Genomic DNA, 15,549 nt, shown 5'->3' on the forward strand with positions numbered 1-15,549 from the left:
GCTTTACTGATAAGGTCACTAATGACTTGACCGGTGTCTTCCCTGTTCGTCACTGAGCCTAGTCCCGGAAGCTCGACCGGAAGCTCTTCAGGAACGTTTACCATCATGCACACCACTGCTTCCCTTTGTCTATAAGGTTTGAGCAGATTACAGTGGTAAACTTGCTGTGCTTTCCGCTTTCCTGGCAGACTTACCACGTAGTTAACGTCCGACAGTTTCTGAACAATTCGTGCTGGGCCCTCCCACTGCACGTCTAGTTTGTTGTTTAGCGATGTGCGCAATATCATGACCTCATCGCCAACCTCAAAACGACGGGCCCTGGCTGTCCGATCATAATAAACCTTGGCCCTCTGCTGGGCCTTTGCCATTGCTTCACCTGACAACTCCTGTGCCCTTCTTAAGCGTTCGAGGAGCTTAAGTACGTACTCCACCACGACTGGGTCGTCGCCCCTACCTTCCCATGATTCTCGAAGCATGCGAAGCGGAGATCGAAGCGAGCGACCGTACACCAGTTCAGCTGGCGAAAACCCCGTAGCCGCATGCGGCGCGGTCCTTAAAGCAAACATCACCCCAGGCAGACACAGCTCCCAGTCAGTTCGATGTTCAAAACACAACGCTCTCAACACGCGCTTCATGACGGAGTGGAGCTTCTCAACGGAATTCGACTGTGGGTGGTACACTGAGCTGTGTAACAGCTTTACCCCACACCTTTCGAGAAAAGTTGTCGTCAAAGCGCTAGTAAACACTGTGCCCTGATCTGATTGGATTTCTGCAGGAAAACCAACTCGCGCAAATATGGACAGTAGTGCATTGACTATCTCAACTGAGCTGAGTTCTTTAAGCGGCACTGCTTCAGGGAACTTTGTCGCTGGGCAGATCACAGTCAAAATGTGTCTGTACCCCGTGGCTGTTACCGGCAGAGGTCCCACAGTATCAATAACGAGCCGTCTAAAAGGCTCCGTAATGATAGGTACCAATTTCAACGGCGCCCTCGATTTGTCCCCTGGTTTGCCCACCCGCTGACAAGTGTCACATGTCCTCACGAAATGGTCTGCGTCCCGAAAACACCCTGGCCAATAGTACTCTTGCAAGAGACGGTCCTTAGTTTTCTTAACTCCTAGGTGTCCGGACCACGAACCCCCATGCGACAAGCGCAACAGATCCTGACGATAGCATTGAGGCACGATCAGCTGATCGAACTCCACTCCTCTGCGGTCTAGATACTTCCGGTACAGGACTCCACCTCTTTCCACAAAACGCGCAGTTTTCCTGGCGATACCTTCTTTGACATTGCAGCGTATGTTTTCCAGGCTGCCATCCTTTTTTTGCTCGGCTATCAAAGCCGACCGGCTGACTTTTAGCAACCTATCAAGTCCGTCTGACGTAGGCGCGATGAGCAAATCAGTAGATAGCTCTTCTAACTTTCCCGCGTCGGGCATTTCCTCTCCAGTATCTGGCGCCTTTAACGTTACAGACTCAAGTTTATTCAGTTCGGGCGTGCTCGGAATATCAGCTTGCTGCGCCTCTGACCCTTTTTCGTTGTTTGATAACGTCGGCCCCGCAACTACCGCCTTTGCAGCGAGCTCCCGAACCTTCGATCTGGTTAAGGCCTGAACACTAGCTTCACCAAACAAAAGCCCCTTCTCGCGCAGGAGGTGATCGGACCTGTTTGAAAATAGGTACGGGTACTGGGGTGGCAGCATAGATGACACTGCCGCCTCTGTCTCAAGCGCTCCGAAAGGTCCTTCAATAAGCACCTTTGCTACTGGCAGACACACGCTATGAGCTTCCACGGCTTGCTTGATCCACGCGCACTCGCCCGTGAACATATGGGGTTCTACGTAAGATGGGTGAACTACATCCATCGTAGCTGCGGAATCGCGAAGCACTCGGCACTCTTTCCCGTTCACGAGGAGGTCTCGCATGTAAGGCTCGAGAAGCTTCATGTTCTCGTCCGTGCTGCCTATTGAAAAAAACACAACTTTTGGTGTTGTTTCCGGACACTGCGCCGAAAAGTGACCCGGCTTCTGGCACGTATAACACAAGCGCGCTCGCCTCATCTCGAACCGCTTTCTGCGTTTGGCTGCCGCCGTCTCTTTACGTTTGGTCGGACTGCTTTCACTCGCATCCTCACTACGCGTGTCCCCCTTAAATCTCATGGGCGTGAACCTTGGCCTCTCAGACTTGGAGCCAAATTCACCCTTTTGACCGTCCTTAGCTCCGCGAGCTCGACGCGTCACAAACTCCTCGGCTAGCTCAGCGGCTCTAGCCACCGTACTCACGTCTGGCCTATCCAAGACCCAGTATCGCACGTTCTCCGGTAACAGACTATAAAACTGTTCTAGCCCGAAGCACTGCAGAACTTTATCGTGGTCACCAAACGCTTTCTCTTCTTTGAGCCACTCCTGCATGTTCGACATAAGCCTATACGCAAACTCTGTATATGACTCACTTTTGCCTTTCTCATTTTCCCGAAACTTCCGACGGAACGCCTCCGCAGACAGCCGGTACTTTTTTAGCAGACTCGATTTTACTTTGTCGAAATCCTCTGCCTCCTCTCTATCCAAGCGAGCGACTACGTCGGCCGCCTCGCCGGGTAACAAAGTGAGCAAGCGCTGTGGCCACGTTTCCCGAGAGAACCCCTGCTTCTCGCACGTTCGCTCAAAGTTAACCAGGAACAAACCAATGTCCTCTCCAAGCTTAAACGGCCGCATCAGGTCAGTCATTTTGAACAATACGCGTTCTCCTGCACCGTGTGCCTGACTTCCATTACGAGCGCGTTCCATTTCTACCTCAAGACGCTTCATTTCCAAAGCGTGTTGACGGTCACGCTCTTGTTGCTCTCGCTCTTTCTGTTCTTTACGTTCACGCTCTTCTTTTTCTTTTGCAGTCTCCCTCTCTTCAATAGTCTCAAGGCATTCCGACAGCTCGTCATCCTCAGCCTCTAACTCAAGAATAGCCTTTAGCAGTTCTGGTTTTCTGAGTTTGTCCGAGACATCCAGACCCAACTCTCTTGCAAGCTCCAACAATTTCGGTTTGCGCAACGACTTCAAATCCATGGCTGCTCTGAATGCTGCTTTCTCTACTGCTTACTATTGTCTTGCCGCAAACTAACCCGGCAGCAACGACAACCACAATTACCAGCTCTGTTTCTGACACTAACAAAAGCCTGGCAATGCTCAGAAGAAGAAAGTCCCGCACTCACCAAACCTCGCAGGCAGGAATTCCGCGCAGTCGTTCCGCTGCAGGCAACCAGTCGTCACACAGGGCTCGTTGCACTGCTCCCGGATCGTCGTTGAGCTGCTCAGCATACTGTCAACTGCATCTCTTTGCTGCTGGCCTCCGTTGTCGCGATCTTGCCGCTGGCAGACCGTTGTTTGAAGTCGTAGGCGATCTCACCGCTGCCAACCAGATGTTTGGATCGCGACACTGGAGCGATCGGATGGGAACTCGGCGCTGACGCCCGTGGTTGTACCTGGGTCGCAAGCCCCAAGGGTAGCGTTGGCCTGGCGGCCTGGGGTACAACTCGAAGCATCCGAAGGTCCCGGCAAAGCATGAGTCGACTGGTAACAACGAAACAACTTGTTTATTTTAACATCGCAAAGAGTTGGCGGTCAGGTTGACCGAAGTAGAGAGACGGGAGAGCACTTTACTCAGCAGAAGAAATCGGAGCCCTCCTTTTGGCGTCCGGGGGCAGCTGTTTTTATACTCTCGCAGTTGAGGGCAAGAAGGAACCCCTCAAAAGACGAGCACGTGAATGTACAATGGGCTAATGGTGACGCACACTGTCGTAGCGATGCCGTAGCACCATGTCGTGGCGCTGCGCACGATCTCGTAGCACCCTGTCGTGGCGCTGCGCACGATCTCGTAGCACCCTGTCGTGGCGCTGCCGGTCGGACACAATGACTGGAACGAGATCCCTGCTTTGGCATCGCCTGTTTCGGGCCCAATAACTGGAACGAGATCCCTGCTTTGGCATCGCCTGTTTCGGGCCCAATAACTGGAATGAGATCCCTGCTTTGGCATCGCCTGTTTCGGGCACAATGACTGGAACGAGATCCCTGCTTTGGCCTCGCCTGTTTCGGGCCCAATAACTGGAATGAGATCCCTGCTTTGGCATCGCCTGTTTCGGGCACAATGACTGGAATGCGAGGAGGATCCCTAGGCGGTCGCATCGCCGCAGACGCGCCTGGAAACACCTGGCGATGAGTGTTGCGGCGACGACGATCGGGCCAAAATGTCTGCCGCCCCGCCGCAGTCGCGCCGGCAAAACCACGTGTCGCAGGCGAAACGCAACAGGCCCCACACAGCAACTCTGGCTCTCATTGAACATCGAAAGCGACGTTTTACGCTGACTCACGTCAAATGCTGCGTCCACGTCCCACTTCTCGCACGCATTAACGTAGTAAGCAAGGGTCAACTGCCGCTCACTGCTTATCATTAAATTTAAAGAGACACCAAAAGGGAAAACACCAAATCAGTTCAGACCGATTAACTATTCTTTCGAAGCTCTGTATTCATTCCTTCGCCGGGAAAATGTTGATTACAAGTGAAAAGGAAAAAAGAAGAAAAAAGAAGCTATGAATCCTATAATTTACATTTTTTTTTTAGTTTCGCGCCGTAACTGAAGCGCCGATACGTGAGAGTGTAGTCCCACGAATTTCAAGACCCTTGTCGACTTCGTGTTCTGCGACGGGCTGGAAGAGTACATCTAAGACCGAGCCTCTCTTACCACTCTTACCAAAAGAAGAGGTGTAATAATAATAATTAAAAAGAGCGAGAGACAGGTGGCGACGTTGCCTCACACTTCCCGCACCAGCTCGTCGTGACGTCATGAATTTTGCCGGCGTCTGCTCAGGCCTATTTAATTTTTTTTATATGTAAGCATTGCCTATATTGTATTTTAACAGAGCCAAAGCCTGGACATAGTACGTAATAAGAACTTTCCCTAAGCCCAACGGCCCGCACACGAAAAGTTACTTTGAAATCAGTGACGTCACATTGACGTTCCGGCGCTGTCGTTTAAGCGCTGAATAAAAAAAAAAAGATAATATGACCTTTCATTTCCCTTTCCAATAATCGATATTTTACCGCGAAATTGGCGAAAGAGGCGTTTTTCAGATGTGCCATAAATGCACACAGACAAGACAGTCCAGATGAGTCACTCTAATGATGTCTATAATGTTGCAAATGAAGAAGACGAAGGCGCGGGCAGCGGCCACGTTCAGCTGCTGCCACAGCGAAGAATCGGTCAGACGTCTGGTTCTGGGTCTGATCCTGTTGCTACACTTCATATTGGTGCCGAGACCCTTCGCTCTCGTGTGGCCGACGACTTTCAGCGATAGAGGAACTGCTTCTTTTTTTCTTCTTTTGCTACACTTTTTGCGACACTTATTTCGCGTGCAGCTGGCGTGTATAAGAAATTTCGCTGCACCCTAACTAGCCGTGGCCTCGTGCGTCTGCTATGTGCAAGGCCACAAAGCGCTGGTGCAATTCTTGAAATGCACCAGCCTGTATGACCTCTGTTATGATCGACCCAAGTTTTCGAAAAAGCCATCGAACCACATCTGGCGACGGGGGGATGCCCCACGAGCTATACGCTGCAGCTATCACGGTTGGTGTTCACGCGTCATCATTCACTTCGCTTCAAGACAGCAACGACGTCCTCCTGACCGTCACGAAATGGCCAAATATCGATGAAAGGGTCCTTCCCGGGGGAAAGTATCTGCGACAGGTGGCTGCCTCCCAGGCACGTACCCAGGATTTTTTTTGGGGGGGAGGGGCCCAACCCAGGTTAACATTTCTGTGCAAGTGGGGGGGGGGGGGTACCTTTACAAGTATAAATGTGTCTAACGCCCACCATTCGTCACAAAAACGCGTAAACCCACTAAAGATAAATGAAATAAGGTGTATTTTACAGGTACGCCTGTGCGATACACCTCTCCTTTACTTGGCAAACTAAGAACCACGTCAAATGGACTCGCGCAGGAAGAACACTGCCAAGAACAAGTACAGAAGCGAAAGTGTAGAATAAAGATTAGTAGAATACACCTTAAAAAAAAAATAGAACATTTGGCAACAAAGGCACAGGCACCGCGCGGAGTTGTGTTACTCGGCCAGCCAATCACAGAAGCAAAGAAAATCGTCGCCATGCGGCCTTTTCAAAATGGCGTCATACTTTGTACCTCCGGAGCGTCTGCTGTTCTAGAAGAGTCTTTTCATCGGCAGAAGCAATGAGGTGTGCAACAGACGTGGACGAAATGTATGGAGTCTGAGCATTCCACTCTTCAAAAGTCTGTGGTGCAGTTCATTTCACCGCTGAACCCGTTTTATTCATGGAATTTCACTGCCAACTGAAGTGAAACTTTACAATAAATAGTTGTAGCGAAGCAAGCATGTTATTTCATTTCAATGAAGAATGAGGCGTTCGCCATTCCACTATAATAGGCGAGGAAAAAGGTATAAAATTACGCGCTAATAATTTTATTTCTGTAGTTACTGCCTTATTTGGGTAAGAGAAAAAGTTTGAAGTACGAGTTGTTTGCAGCCTCGCGGAGGAACAGTGGCTGGCGGTTATGAGGGCGTGGGCGGGGCTTTATTGCAGACTTAAGTTGTATCCGACTATAGTAGCGTTTCTTGAATTAGCTCTGGAAGAATTATACAGAAACATAAAGATACGGAACAATCACAGTTCTTTTGGATCCCTTGTTTACTGCTCTAACAAGTTAAGCGCCACAACCGACTCGTATTGTTATTTGCGAAGTTACGTAATGATGCGCGGCCGCCAGTCGCGTACAGCCGCACATGGCGAAGGAAGCTGCTATTCTACACGTACTGCGCCCACGACGGAAGGTTAGAAAAACACCTAAATAAGCAAAGCAGAGAAGTGGCTACGTTAGGCGGCTTGAATGATAAGTGCAGAAGCGTCATTCAGAACGCACGGAAGTGTCCTCCACTTCCGGAGGCGTTTTATCTACTTCCTTTTTAAATAAAAAAGTTGTTGATCCACAAATATTTTCATAAACAACGCTTAAATTTGATAATTTTCGCTTTTACTTCCTGTTTGGCTGTTGCCTTCGCTCTCTCCCTAAGTAGATCGCTTAATTTCTCAAATCCTTGCGACTCTTGTTTCCAGCTTACAATTCTGCAAACCCCAGACGCAATGACCTATCATTTTACGACCACTGCAGACGTGTGTCAAGCGTCGCTGCCAGTGTGCAGGCTCTGTGAAATGTTTCGAAACCTTGTCTCCGACCCGTCGTCGGGTTGCGTAACCTCACGTGCCGAGGGGGGATCGACAGTGCTGCTCACTATGCTGTGCTGTGATTCGGAGTGCGAGGCCCTGCTGCAAGACGCCGGCCAACTGGACCGATATACAAATCCTGCCAGCTCGCGAAGCGGCTTCGAAACTTTTGACAAAACCTGTGCATCCTCCTGCTCACGCACTTGACGCGAAAAAACGGTGAAGAAATCGCATCGGACACGTTCGTTCGCTGCGAAGATCGCCAACGCACCAGCAAAACGCACTGATAATAAGCGGGACACGCGAATGCCGCTATGCCCGAAACATAGCACGGGGCATATGACAGCTACAGGCCGTGGCGGACGTGCTGCCAAAGCCCTGTGTTTTTTTTTTTTTTGCTTATGTTTTTTTTTTTTTTCATTGTATACGCGCGCCACTGGAAAGCGACCGCGATGGCCGGGGATCGAACCCGCGACAGCTTGCTCAAAGCCAAGCGACGCTAAAGAGAAACACTAAATGATTTTACACTTATTAAGTAGTCTTTCAAAATTCTATCGCACGGTGATAGGTTAATTACTGTGAGAGAAACTGAAGGACCGAACTACCATTTTTTTTTTTATTAGCACCGACGGTACGTCAGAGTGACATCATACATTCCGGAGTATATTGTCGTATATGGGCTGTTGTGGTGCAGTAAAAGCTCTTGAAACTCTTCAAGTTCAGAATTTAACTTCTTTGGAATACGATGTATATCACCTTAACAGATCCTGCCGTGGTCGCTTAGTGGCTATGGTGCTGGGCTGCTAAGCACGAGGTCGTGGGATCGAATCCCGCCCACGGCGGCCGCATTTCGACGGCGGCGAAATGCAAAAACCCCTGTGTACTTAGATATTTAGGTGCACGTGAAAGAACCCCACGCGGTCCAAATCTCCGGAATCTCCCACTACGGCGTGCCCCATAATCAGATCGTGGTTTTGACCATGTAAAACATATAATTAAAAAAAATCTTAACAGATGAAAATTAACTAGTTCCCCGCGCGCAGGCACCGTCAAAATCCATGTCGGCAAGACGCGCTGGTGTGGAAACTCGGCGTCCGCGCCATCCATTTTTTCGTTTAAAGGCAAGCTTCCATGTTTGTAAACAAGAAACCTACGACACCGGTAACGCATGGGCAGAATAACTTTTTTCTTTAATTTTTTTTTCAATTTTTCGTCAAGCTACTTCAATTCATGGCCGCAATTATCTGCTGCTTAGCTTGTTTTTCTGTACGACGATAGAAGGCTCAGGCCCAATGGCATCACGCGCCCCTGCCAGAAGCAGCAGGTTCGCGGTAGGCAAATGTAGGCAGGTAACTGCATGGCGTCATGGCCTGGAGCAGGTCGTTACGTCTTTTCTGGCTTAACAGGCCCTTTTTCACGCTAAGAGTGGCTTTATTGGTATCGTAGCAGCGTAACTGACAAATACACTTCACCTTAGTGTCCTCTTTTGTGTCCCTTTAAAGCTACGGCGGTGGGTATAATTTTTCCATTGTGAACGCAAACATACCAACGAGAATCATGTGGAGGACGTACGTCCGGCTGCACGGAACAGCAAGTCCGGTAGCTTTGCGAAGCTCCGAATGTATGGGACGCCACGACACAAAAGAAATGCTCATATAAATATACTGCATAACTCGAAGCAATCAGTAGTAAATCACGCGAAGAATTTGGTAAATCTATGAATAGCACCAAATAGACCAACAACCAGTTCAATGATTCCCTTCTTATGCGTCGACTTTGAAGATGTACTATATCGCGCTCGATATGAGTTGCAACACGGCATACACCCTGTAGAAAAAGATAAACGTGCGCAGACGGGCACTGCGAGAGAGGAACAAGTCGGAACGATGTGTAGCTCTCTGCCTGGTTTCTTCGCGTCTAGTTAGTTTTCGACATTCTGGTGCCGAAAACCTCCATGCGGGCACGTTCCCTTCATCGCACGTCTCAAGAGACCCTATACTCCACCGCTTCGCGCTACGGGCGGCGAGAACTGACTGGATAGCGCATCGTTCATGATCGGCGTGGATACCATGTGTCTATCTCAAGAGCTAATCAGACAGATCGCGTCAAGACCAAGCGGTCTGCTCGACAAGCACCGAATGCGAAGATTCTGCAGGAAGCCCGGTTGCTAGCGACAGATCCTGCCGTGGACAAGTCCGAGCTTTCAGGTATTTTTGACCGTCTATCTGTTAGCAACAACGAGCTCACTAAGAGTCCATTGCCGACGATTAGCTCGAAGTAAAACACGTAACTGCTGCAGATTAAAACGATCAAGCTATCAGTACGCTTGCCGATATTCGCTGCAAGATCGCCGCTTTGGAACACGTCGACAGTACAGCGTAGTCTGCTCCTCAGAATGCAACCCTGACAATTCTTGACGCTATGCCCAGAATTGGCGCAAGGCTACCGAATCTTGATATGCCAACATTTAGAGGCGAGATTTACAAATGGGCAGTTTTCTGGGAGCATTCCGAACAGACTGTTCATCTCAACAACGCTCTATCGACAACGACGAAGTTTTTCTATTTACGGCAGTGTCTTGCGGAGGAAGCGGCAGCGGTCACTGCCGGTTTACCGACTTCCGAAACTTGCTACGCAGGTGCATGCCGTAGAACTTCTCGAAGAACGTTTTGGCGATCGTAAAACGATAGAGCAGCACCACCAGCCAGCGCTTCGCAATCTACCTCATGTAAAATCGAGAAGCGACGCACGAGGCCTCAGGCAACTTTATGATACCGTGCAACTAAATATTCATGATAGAGTGCGTAAGCGCGACTGAACGAGGACGTAGAAAGAAATAGATACACAGATACACAGTTTAGCGCTGTCTCTGCGTATCTGTTTCTTTCTACGTCCACGTTCAGTCGCGCTCACACACACTATCATGGATTCAAACCAACTAGCCCGCCAACGTGTTTAAACTATATATCCGCTGTCTGACTGCACTGAATGTACTTACTCTCAGTTTCTCTGCAATGTTGATTGATATTCTACAGAAGGCATTGTCATACGCGAGGAAAAGAGGAGCCAGTCTTTAAGACAACATGAGTCTGATACGAACGTCTCGAAGCCAGCACTGGCAGCTTCAACATCATAGTCAGATTTAAAGGGGCTGCTCCGGTTCACACGTATTGAATTAGGAAGCCGAGAACAGTGCAACCCATCGTCACAACGATCTGTCGATGACCATGCTGAGAGAACTCGAGGTAGCAGCCCTGCTTCTGTGCGTCATACAGCTGGAGCGAGTGTTTTTTATGCCAACCAAAGAAGCACGGCACATGCGCCTGCTACGCCAACCTCCATCTTGTTTCTAAAGAAGAGAAAATAGCTAAGGACAACCGCTGTTATAGAAGTACATCACGAGGTTACCAGGCACGGCCTTGCCACGTCAAACTCACGTGCTCAGCTTGTCACGGAAGACACGCCTCGAGTATGCGTGACCCTCACTACGGAAAGAAAGACACTAGAGCGGAAACTTACCGACCAGCGGAGGTAGCACAGCAGGGATAGTCTCGTCACAATCAGTAATGCTACGCGACAGAGATTCCACAAATGTTTGGGCAAAGACGGACAGAGAAGTGCACCTGCAGCCTTTTCGCGCCTTTGTCGTTAAAAATAACAGGTCCAGATACATCAGAGAGATTCGGGATGGAGGCAGTCAGAGATCATTCATCACAGATCTCGTTGTAAAATTGCAGCTACAGGTACTGGGAGAAACCCGAGTTACATACGTACAACACGTTTGGCAACGCATCCCCAAGTTGTACTGAAGTAAGAAAGGTTGTTGAAGTACCACTGCGTAGCCAACACTGTTCCGACATCCATACCGTTCAAGCAATTGTGGTTCCACTTATCTGGCACAACACTGCTGTGCCGACAGCTGATAACAACTTCATTCAGAAGTTGCAATTTGAAGGCAAGTTTTTTTGCTGACGAAAATACTTTTCTGGCAGCGGAGACAGAGATAGGCCTCAACTTGTTGATTGGAGCAGACCATCTTCGGAAAATCATGACGGGAGAAGTTGTAAGAAGCATACAAATTCCAGGACTGGTCGCAGTCAATACGGCGTTTGGATGGACACTGCAAGGGCGCAGTCACCAAAAAGCTTTTCTTGACTGCGACACAAACCTTATGGTCTGCGTTCTGCGAGGGGAAACGATTAAATAGTGCCGATGAAACAACCTCGCAGATTCCCCAGTCATTCTGGCAACTAAAAGCAATGGGCATCGGAGATTCTGGCGAACTTCCCTCACATGAATCCATTGCAGGCTTCCTTCAAGGAACTATTCGCAAGAAAAATGGCAGATGCAAAGTGGCGCTGCCTTAGAAGGAAGATCAGAAACAACTACTTGGAAGCAACCGTGATACCGCGCTCACACGTCTACCAAAACTGGCAAAGAGGCTATCGATGAATGAAGGTTAATTGGAGCGATACGAAACAGTCACCCGGCAATACCTGTAGCTAGGACACGCTGTGGCTAGGACACCTAAGAAAGTTCCTATTGATCGGGCCACCTATTATATGCCACATCGGGAAGTTAGAGGAATCACTGACTACCAAGCTCCGGGTCGTGTGCGACACATCGTCACACGCTCAAGTTTTCCCATCCCCCAACGACTGCCCGGATAAACGGGTGAACCTCAATTCAGAGTTGGTACATACATGTCCCAGCTGGTGGAAGGGACCTGAATGGCTATCCCAGCCCAGATCAATCTTGCCTATACGGAATCAGACGTGAGTACACAGATTAACGAAGAGTCAGAGTGTGACACGCAATATGTACTTCTTGAAGTAACGAGAAGAGTGGAAACCTTGATGAACTAAAGGAAGTTTAGCAACTTGCAGAAGCTCCTGCCCGTCACCGCCGGGATGTTTCGATTTATGGATCGATGCCGTCGTATTCAAACGTCGCTTGATGTAGGTATTTCCCGACAGATGAGCTAAACAAGGCTGAAATGTTCTGGATCTGTCATGTTCAGCTCGAAGTATTCGCGAATGACATTGAACACTTTCGGCTTAGAGACACTTTTTTAGTAAAGCAATGTTACGAGGCACTCCGTACGTACATTGCGATTTCCACCCTTACCTGTACCAAAGCGGGCAGCTTAGACTTCGTGGCCAACTATGTCTCCACTGTGTCCTGCTCATTTTCTGGTCGGACGTTCATTTTTTGCCTCTCCAGAGTGAACCAACAGTGACTACGTAGCTCGTAGTGCTCAGGCGACCCGACGTCACCTCAGCAAGAAGTTGCGATACCGCCAGAAGCTCGTCGAGCACCTGTGGATCCGATGGAGGATAGAGTACCTTCTCGAGCTGCGGGCACTCTACCCATGGCATCATCATAGTGGCAGTCTACAAGTAGATGATGTGGTCCTCATCCAGGAACCTAACCTCTCTAGAGTTATTTGGCCACTGAGGCGATTTGTGGACAACTTCCCTGGCCAAGATGGGATAATCCGAGCCTGCCGCGTGAAAGCTCAAGATGACAAGTTTATAAGAAGCCCAGTGCAGAAATTGTACAAGCTCGAATTGGACAACGCTACTGGGGGGCGGGGGCATGCAGAAAAAGAGAAATAAACGTGCGCAAGCGGGCACTGCGAGAGAAGTCGGAACAATGAGTAGCTCTCTGTCCGGTTTCTGCGCGTCTCGTTAGTTTTCTACACACCCGTCAGTTCTTTCAATAATAAAGATGGCAAGAGTCATCTTTCTTTTTATTTATTTATTTATTTATTTATTTATTTATTTATTATGAATACCTCAAAGGCACCGGTGTGGGGTATTACATGAGGGATGGATGATCACTTCAGTGAATTGTGGATTGAATAGCACACATAAAATGATGTGGATTGGAATGGTGCACGGCGTCAGCGGTAAGGTCATTCCAGTCCCGGGCAGTCTTCATAAAAAACTAATGATGATGCTACCAGTAATTCTAACGGTGTCCAGCATTCTTTCTTTCTTCCTTTTTTTTTTTTTTTTTGCGGGCGGTGCGATGCTGCCATACGAGTATTGTATGGCAGCGCCTACAAAAAAAATAATAATAAAAAAATAGTATTCTCGTGTTGCAACTCATATTGACCGCGATAGTACGTGACCTCCACAGTGAATGTTTACTGCTGCCTATACTGAGCGAAATACAGCGACAGGAACAAAATACGAAACATGCATTTCACATAGCGAGGGAGGGAACGAAATACTTTCAAGCGCACTTACGACAAATACCGAGTGGTCTCGTTGCTCCGTCCCATGCTTTTCGTTCATCTTATTCATAATTTGTTTCCCTTACAGCTTCGTAGAATATAGCCTGTGTGACAAGCGTATTCAGAAGGGAGTACAGGTAACATGAAGTACGTCTCTTCTTAACAATACAACTGGGTGACGTGCTGACCGGGCATGCCTCCACCTGCCATAAATGTACTGTAACGTATGCAAAAATCTTTTTTTATTTTTCTGCTCCCGTTCACCACTATCTCTGTTCGGAGAAACATTTTTTTTTTCATGAAAACCGTAGGTGATTACTGGTAGGCTTCTAACTTGGGTTTATTTTTCGGGACGACAAAATGCAAAGTGCGCCATCGCAGCACGCTGGATCAGACGCCGATGGAAGACACGTCTTAACATCTCTCCAAACGAAATAAAAGAGAAACAGTGAACGTGATTTCCCGCTTTCAGCTTCTCTCCTCACGCCGAGCCTGACTGGAAGCACAGTTTACGGAGACACCATTGGATCAGCCGAATCCGGTGGCTCCTCACTGGAATTCCCGGTGCCCCGATTCCCGCCGCTGTCACAACATCTGAGCTCCACACGATAAGCTGCAGTGGAGTGTGTCCAACCGAGGTTCTTCTGCCTCGGGCATTCTTCACATATAGCTGCTGAGCCAATGAAACCTAATTTATTATTAAACTTGGCGTTCGATCCAGCGCGAACACGAACTGCAACGACGCCGGAGCGTTTGCCACCGTCTGACTCGGATACGAGTTCGCAGACAGAAAGAGAGCAAAATGTTCACGAGCAGAGTGCAACAGGAAGCTTCATTCTCCCGCGTGGCCCCCCCTCCCATATAGAGTATGTCTCGGCTGCTCGGTGCGTGGTACACCATTGGCTTACCACCGCGTTACCGGCCAACCGAGTAATCGCCCCGCGAACCGTAACACACACGCGCAAATGGAAACAAACAAACAAAAATAACAAAGGTGAAGTCCAGAGGAGAGGGTCGGACGATGGTGCTGCAGCGATGGCCGGCGCTGGCCGACGGACTAATCACTTCTTTCTATATTATTATTATTATTATTCAGCGCGAAGTCCTTCTCGCGGCAGCAGCGTAACGAAATATACGTGCCGCAAGGCCGCTGAGCATGCGTGTCCGCACTCTCCCGAAAGCTCCTCGACGCGAAGAGCGAAACTCAGCCGGAAAAGTGGTCCGACTGGGCCCGGGTTAGCGCTTTCCCCGTCGCCGCGATCCTAGCGTTCGCGGCGGCGTGCTCCGTCGCAGGCAGCTGCTCTCGAGGGACGCAGATGGCCACGGCGGCCGAGCCCCGCGGGGGTGCTAAAGCAGCCGCTACACGGGGCAGCGCAACGCGGGCCTCAGCTACACGTCGCCGGGGCAACCGAGACATGGCTGTGGCAGCCCAGAGCCACGCAGCCCGATCTTTGATGCGTGGCCTTCGCGCTGTACGACCCCACTCGTTCCCGTTCACTTCAGACGAGGCTTCTCGGCACAGACATCCCTCTCTTATCACGACTAACAACCGAGACGCCAACATCCTCTTGATACATGGGTGTATTCCTAAGATATTTCACGTTCTCTACCCCCTCTCTCTCCCTCTCGTGTTTTCTGTTTCTTTTTTATGTATGTTTATTTTTATTACTTTTTCGGAAAAAGACGAGTAACAGCGCAAAGAACGGGATGTGCACACTTGAGACAAACGAAGCGCACGTCTGCAAGTCCAGTTATTTACGCTGTTACTCGTTTTCTTCAGGCACGTGCCAACCGGCCCAAGTTACACCACTTTATTACTCTTTTTTTTTTTCATTTCACCGCCAGCTCTTTTGGAGCAGTAAATCCGTGATCAAAAGTCTGAAGATGTGTATGACAACTGTAGAATACGATATTATATATTTCTCTTCCCTGTTTGAACGAGCTAAGTCTCGTGTGAAGGTCGCCTCGGCGAAAGCAACGGGCAGTGCAGTGCCTATCAGCACAACAGGTGCGCCTCAGTATACGCGACGCGCGACTAGAAGTGTTATGTCACCAGCGGATACGC

General features: G+C 49.3%; 1 protein-coding gene and 1 long non-coding RNA gene across 3 annotated transcripts in view; one reads left to right on the top strand and one right to left on the bottom strand.

The window, feature by feature from the left end:
* LOC142565493 (LIM domain-binding protein 2-like) overlaps positions 1 to 15,549 on the bottom strand; it is a 398,298-nt gene that overhangs the window by 49,692 nt on the left and 333,057 nt on the right. The window lies entirely within an intron of this gene.
* The window catches only part of LOC142573784 (uncharacterized), a 35,643-nt gene continuing 34,908 nt past the window's right edge, over positions 14,815 to 15,549 (top strand). Inside the window, exon 1 of the long non-coding RNA XR_012826356.1 lies at positions 14,815 to 14,956. This is a non-coding gene — a long non-coding RNA (uncharacterized LOC142573784). The remainder of the gene's footprint in view (positions 14,957 to 15,549) is intronic.

Source organism: Dermacentor variabilis, chromosome 1 (genome assembly GCF_050947875.1).
Source record: "Dermacentor variabilis isolate Ectoservices chromosome 1, ASM5094787v1, whole genome shotgun sequence".
NCBI classification, from domain to species: Eukaryota; Metazoa; Arthropoda; class Arachnida; order Ixodida; family Ixodidae; genus Dermacentor; species Dermacentor variabilis.